This window comes from Arachis hypogaea, chromosome 3, assembly GCF_003086295.3.
Source record: "Arachis hypogaea cultivar Tifrunner chromosome 3, arahy.Tifrunner.gnm2.J5K5, whole genome shotgun sequence".
Lineage (NCBI taxonomy): Eukaryota > Viridiplantae > Streptophyta > Magnoliopsida > Fabales > Fabaceae > Arachis > Arachis hypogaea.
In genome coordinates this window covers 91,276,015-91,282,200 of record NC_092038.1, presented here as the reverse complement: position 1 = coordinate 91,282,200, position 6,186 = coordinate 91,276,015, and the positions used below count along the sequence as shown (strand labels likewise).

The window sequence follows — 6,186 nt, the reverse complement described above, 5'->3', positions numbered from 1 at the left end:
ATGAGCTTCAAACTCATGAATGTTGGGTGTAGTGACAGACGCAAAAGGATCACTGGATCCTATTCCAACACAAGTGAGAACCGACAGATGATTAGCCATGTACATAGACCATTTTCACTGAGAGGACAGACGGTAGCCATTGACAACGGTGATCCACCAACATACAGCTTGCCATGGAAGAATCCTTGCGTGCGTGAAGAAGAAGACTGTAGGAAAGCAGAGATTCAGAAGACAGAGTGTCTCCAAAACTTCAACCCATTCTCCATTACTGCATAACAAGTATTTATTTCATGCTCTTTTACTTTTCGTAATTAAAACTAAGAACCACTATTGATATCCTGAATAAGAATAATAAGATAACCATAGCTTGCTTCAAGCCGGCAATCTCTGTAGGATCGACCCTTACTCACGTAAGGTATTACTTGGATGACCCAGTGCACTTGCTGGTTAGTTGTGCGGAATTATAAAGTGTGATTGTAATTTTCGTGCACCAAGTTTTTGGCGCCGTTGCCGGGGATTGTTCGTGTTTGGACAACTGACGCTCTATCTTGTTACTTATATTAGGAAAAATTTATCTTTTTGGTTTAGAGTCACTAGGATTGCATCTTTTATTATTCCTTTCCAAAATATTTCAAAAATATTATTTTTCTTCATTAATTTTTAATTTTTCTTTGAGTCTTTTGTTTGAGTCTAGTTGCATGTTTTAAGTTTGGTGTCCTTTGTGTTTTCGTCATCTGAAAAAAAAATTTTAGTTTTTCTTTGTTTAATCATTGTATTTGTTGAATGTGTCTATGTTCTTGGGAATAGTTGTTCCTTTGAGTGTTTCTTTCTAAAATCTTTTCAAAAATAATTTTTCTGTGATTAAATCTTGTGTCAAATTTTAAGTTTGGTGTTCTCTTGTTAATTTTTCTTTAGTTTTTTGAAAATTTTTTTTTGGTTTTCTAAAAATTTTAAGTTTGGTGTTCTTTCTTTTTGTTCTTGTTGTTCTAGTGAGTCTTCAAAGTGTTCTTGAGTCTTCTTTATGTTTTGATCTTAAAATTTTTAAGTTTGGTATTCCTTGGTGTTTTCTCCAAAATTTTAGAAAACAAGGAGCATTAGATCTAAAATTTTTAAATCTTGTGTCTTTTGTGTGTTTTTCTCTCATCATAAAATTCAAAAAAAAAAAAATCTTCCCTAACTAATTTTGAGCAAAAATTTCAAAAATTTTAATAAAAAAATTTCAGATTTCAATTTCAAAATTTTATCTTATCATATCTTAGTTGTCAAGTTTTCAAAAACCATATCTTTTTCAAATCTTCTCTTTTATTTATTTTTCTTACAAATATCTCTAATTTTTAAAATCATATCTTTTTCAAAAACTTCCTAACCACTTTCTCTCTCCTCACTTTTTCAAAAATCCTCATAAAATATTTTCAATTTTTTTATTTTTTTATTTTAATATCCATTTTCTTATTCTTATTATTTCGAAAAAAATTAATAAATAAATATAATAAAATAAATAAAATAAATCCACATCATCTCTCTTTATCCATCATGGACCTAAGTAGAAATGAATAGTCCAGAAGGACTCTAGGGTCATATGCTAACCTCACTACTGCTTCACATGGGAGTAGTATCTGCATACCCTCCATCAGAGTCAGTAGTTTTGAGTTGAATCCTCAGTTCATTATCATGGTGCAGCAAAATTGCCAGTATTTCGGTCTTCCACAGGAAAAACCTACTGAGTTTCTGGCACAGTTCTTACAAATTGCTGACATAGTACATGATAAGGAAGTAGATTAGGATGTCTACAGATTACTATTGTTTCCATTTGCTGTAAAAGATCAAGCTAAGAGGTGGTTAAATAACCAACCTAAAGCTAGCATAAGAACATGGAAACAGTTGTCAGACAAATTCCTGAATCAATATTTCCCTCCTAAGAAGATGACACAGCTAAGGCTGGACATCCAAGGCTTTAAACAAGAGGATAATGAATACTTTTACAATGCCTGAGAGAGGTACAGAGAGATGCTAAGAAAATGCCCCTCTGAAATATTTTCAGAATGGGTGCAGTTAGATATCTTCTACTACAGGCTTACAACAAAAGCTCATATATCTCTAGACTACTCAACTGGTGGATCTATACACATGAGAAAAACAATTGAAGAGGCTCAAGAGCTCATTGATAGAGTTGCAAAAAATCAGCATCTGTACTTAAGTAGTGATTCCTCCATAAAAGAAGAGGCTAAAGCAGTATCCACTGAACTTAGTCCTCTAGAACAAGTTACTGAAATCAATAAGCAATTATGTTATCTGACAGAACAGTTGGCAGAATTTAAAGATTTGTTACAAGACACTAACGATGCTAACAGGAATATGGAAGCACAACTTGACCAGACAAGTGATGCCAGTGCATCTAGGCCAGTTTCACTGACATTTTCTTTACTGTTTTAGGGTAGTTTCATGCATTTTCTTAGAAAATAAGGCAAGTTTTGGATGAAAATACACTTACACCTTGATTCAGGCAAGTATTGTGAATTTTATATGATTACATGAGAATTAGGCATGAATTGAATGATATAATTGATGATGCATAATCTCATGACTTGGAGCAGAGCTTTAATGCACTTTAATTGCTTGATTTCAGGACAAAGGAAGCAAGGAAGAGCCACGTTAGTAGCCACATTAATCTAATTAACGTGACCACTAAAGTGGAATGGGAATGAGCTTGCAACATTAATGAGAAAAATAATTGCCAATAACGTCTTCGCAGCCATCATAGCCCATGTTAATTGCCACGTTAACTACATTAACGTGGTAGTTAACGTGGAAGAAAAGGGAGCTCCAGTGTTAGTTGTAAAAGTGAACTAACATGGACATTGGCCACGTTAAGAGTCACGTTAACTCAGTTAACGTCAACTCTAACATGGAAGGGGAAGACAATGCCAACGTTAGTGACACTCACCTTTGTCACTAACGTTGGATTAAGCCAACATTACCCACGTTAGTGGTCACGTTAAGACCACTAACGTGAGAGATAACGTGGAGCTAAGCATGATAAGCCAACGTTAGTGACACTCACCTTTGTCACTAACGTTGGAGATGGCATTCACTACCACCTTAGTGGCCACGTTAATCTAATTAACATGAGCTCTAACATGGGAAGGAGGGGCGTTTGGAGCGTTAGTGACAAAGGTAAGTGTCACTAACGCTCTCGAAGCTTAAGCATGCCCACGTTAAGAGTCACCTTAGTTATACTAACATGAACTCTAACGTAGGGAAAGGGGGCACAAGGCAACGTTATTGGAAAAGGTGATTCCCAATAACGTTCGCAAAGGACCAAGAAGCAACCTTAGTGGTCACGTTAGTGCCACTAACGTTGAAGTTAACGTTGATCATTTTGGGTTGGAACGTTAGTGGAAAAGGTGATCGTCACTAACGTTCCCGAACCCACATCCTCACTTAACGTTAACGCCACTAACGTCCTAACTAACGCCTATGTCTAACTCACACTTTTTCTGCAAACAAAGCTGAGCCCACTGAAGATTGTAACTGCTTCAACTCAAGATCAAAGGCCCATATCCAAGACTTGAAGAACTCACTAGAAGATCAAGAGGAGTAGTATATATAGGAGTAGTTTTGAACTGTAGGGAGGCATGGCACTTTGGAGAACTACCCTCTGTATATTTACTTTTCTGCATTTTCTAGTTAAGCATGTATTCTTCACTGTCATTTTCCATTTCCAGAGCTATGAACAACTAAACCCCTTTCATTGGGTTAGGGAGCTCTGTTATGATTTGATGGATCAATTATAGTTTTTATTCTTCTTCCTCTTTCTTTTCTCTTGATTAACTAGAAAGCCTTCGATCTTAATTCAATTGGTTAGTTGTCTTGGAAAAGAAACTCTCCATAATTGGATCTCCTCTGAGCCTTGGAAAAGGGATGAGGAGATCATGCTAGAAATGCTTTCTCATGTTGGACCAAATTGGGATTTCGACAGATATAGTGACATGTAATCCTCCCAACACTTTGATTTGGAAATACATGTGGTATAATCAGTGACCACACTTCATCTCTTCCCATGAGCAATTAAATCAAGGAATTGGGCAATTGTTCAAGCTTAGAGAGATTGGATTGCCAAGGAATTGAAATCCAATCACTTAAGATTGCCAAGGAGATCAATGAATGCATTGATTGAGGAAGAGATGAGAATGAATTTGATCCAGAGAATGCAACATCTCTTAAGCCCAATGAATGCCCCATTTCTGATCTTACCCATTCTCTTTACTTTCTGCCATTTATTTCCGTGTTCATCTCCCCAAATCCCCATTTAAGATTCTGCACTTTATTTTATGCAATTTACTTTTCCGCCATTTAATTTCCTGCAATTCTCAACTACATTATGTTTAGCTCAACTAGCACACTCTTCCAACTAAAGTTGCTTGACCAATCAATCCCTGTGGGATTCGACCTCACTCTATTGTGAGTTTTTACTTGACGACAATTCGGTATACTTGTCGAAGGAAAATTTGTTGAGAGACAAGTTTTCGTACATCAAGTTTATGGCGCCGTTGCCGGGGATTGATTTTGTATCAACAATGATTAAGTTGGAAGTTCACTAGATTGAGCATTTTTCTTTTGTTTGTTTATTTTACCTAGTCATTTACCTTCAGTTTATTTAGTTTCTTCCTCACCCCCTCACCCCTCGCTGTTTTCTTTTTTTTCTTTGTTATTATCTACAATTCTGCTCACTAACCCACTAACTGTTTGATAATTTGCACCACTCACACTAACAGCCACTCTAACAAGAATAATCACTTTGTTTACTTTCTTGTTGTGTGCTCTGTTAGTTGTATGACAGGGAGAAGAAGTGGAGCTTCAACTTCCTTTGATTCCGAACCTAAGAGGACCCTCCGTAGATTGAGGAAGGAAGCAAGAGGGAAATGAGTTGTTGGTGCTGAGGAAGAGGAAGAGTACTTTGAAAAAAACATGAAGGAGAACTTGGAAAACAACCATGAAGGAGAAGCTCACAACCATACCAGAGAAGGCCCTGTGAATCATGTTGGGCAAGAAAGGAGAGTTCTAGGCTCTTACATCAATCCAAATCCAAGAAATTGTGGAAGTAGCATCCAGAAGCCCAGCATACATGCCAACAACTTTGAATTGAAACCCCAGCTCATCACTCTTGTTCATAATAATTGCTCATTTGGAGGAAGTGCCCAAGAGGACCCCAATCAACATCTAACCACCTTCCTAAGAATATGTGACACCGTGAAGTCTAATGGTGTTCATCCGGATGTCTATAGATTGCTTTTGTTCCCTTTCTCACTGAGGGACAAAGCATCTAAGTGCCTGGAGTCCTTCTCGAAGGAGAGCTTAACAAATTGGGAGGACGTGGTAAACAAGTTTTTGGCAAGATTCTACCCTTCTCAAAGAATTAATAGGCTAAGAGCTGAGGTACAAACTTTCAGGCAACAAGATGGTGAAACTCTCTATGAGACATGGGAGAGGTTTAAAGACTTAACAAGAAGATGCCCACGAGACATGTTTAATGAATGGGTCCAACTGCACATCTTCTATGAAGGTCTTTCTTATGAGTCAAAGAAGGCTGTAGACCACTCATCAGGGGGCTCTCTAAACAAGAAAAAGACCATTGAAGAAGCCATAGATGTCATAGAGACTGTGGCTGAGAATGACTACTTCTATGCTTCTGAAAGAAGCAACACTCGAGGAGTAATGAAGCTGAACCACATGAATGCATTGCCAGCTCAAAACAATATGATCACCAAGCAGCTAGCAGATCTTACCAAGAAGGTAGAAGAAAACCAAGTCGCAGCAGTCATCACCTCATCACTGATGACAGGTCATCTTAGCCTAGTTTCACTAGTCTTTTTCCTTTGTTTTCAATAGGTTTTATGCACTTTCTTGAGCCATAAGTAAGCCATTTGGGTAGAATTTCATGTTTTCCTTAGATTCAATCAACCATGGATAAATTGATGTATTTTCATGAGTTTTTGTACCATAATCACTTGAATTCCAAGAAGAAGAAGAACTCTCATGATTATAGCATAGCTTTGATGCAATTGTTGATTGATGATAGGTGGAAAGAGGTTTGGAAGAAGGTTGAAGAAAAGGGGATAGCAAGAGGCAAGAAGAAGCAACCACACCCTGGAGGCAAGCCAATGTTTGCGCCAACATTTGCCTCCA

At 37.3% G+C, this 6,186-nt stretch overlaps 1 non-coding gene across 1 annotated transcript; it reads right to left on the bottom strand.

Moving 5' to 3' along the window:
* Positions 1-5,421: 5,421 nt before the first annotated feature.
* Positions 5,422-5,529, bottom strand: LOC112793164 (small nucleolar RNA R71). The gene has a single exon (XR_003197871.1). It is a non-coding gene; the product is annotated as a small nucleolar RNA R71 (small nucleolar RNA).
* Positions 5,530-6,186: the final 657 nt, after the last annotated feature.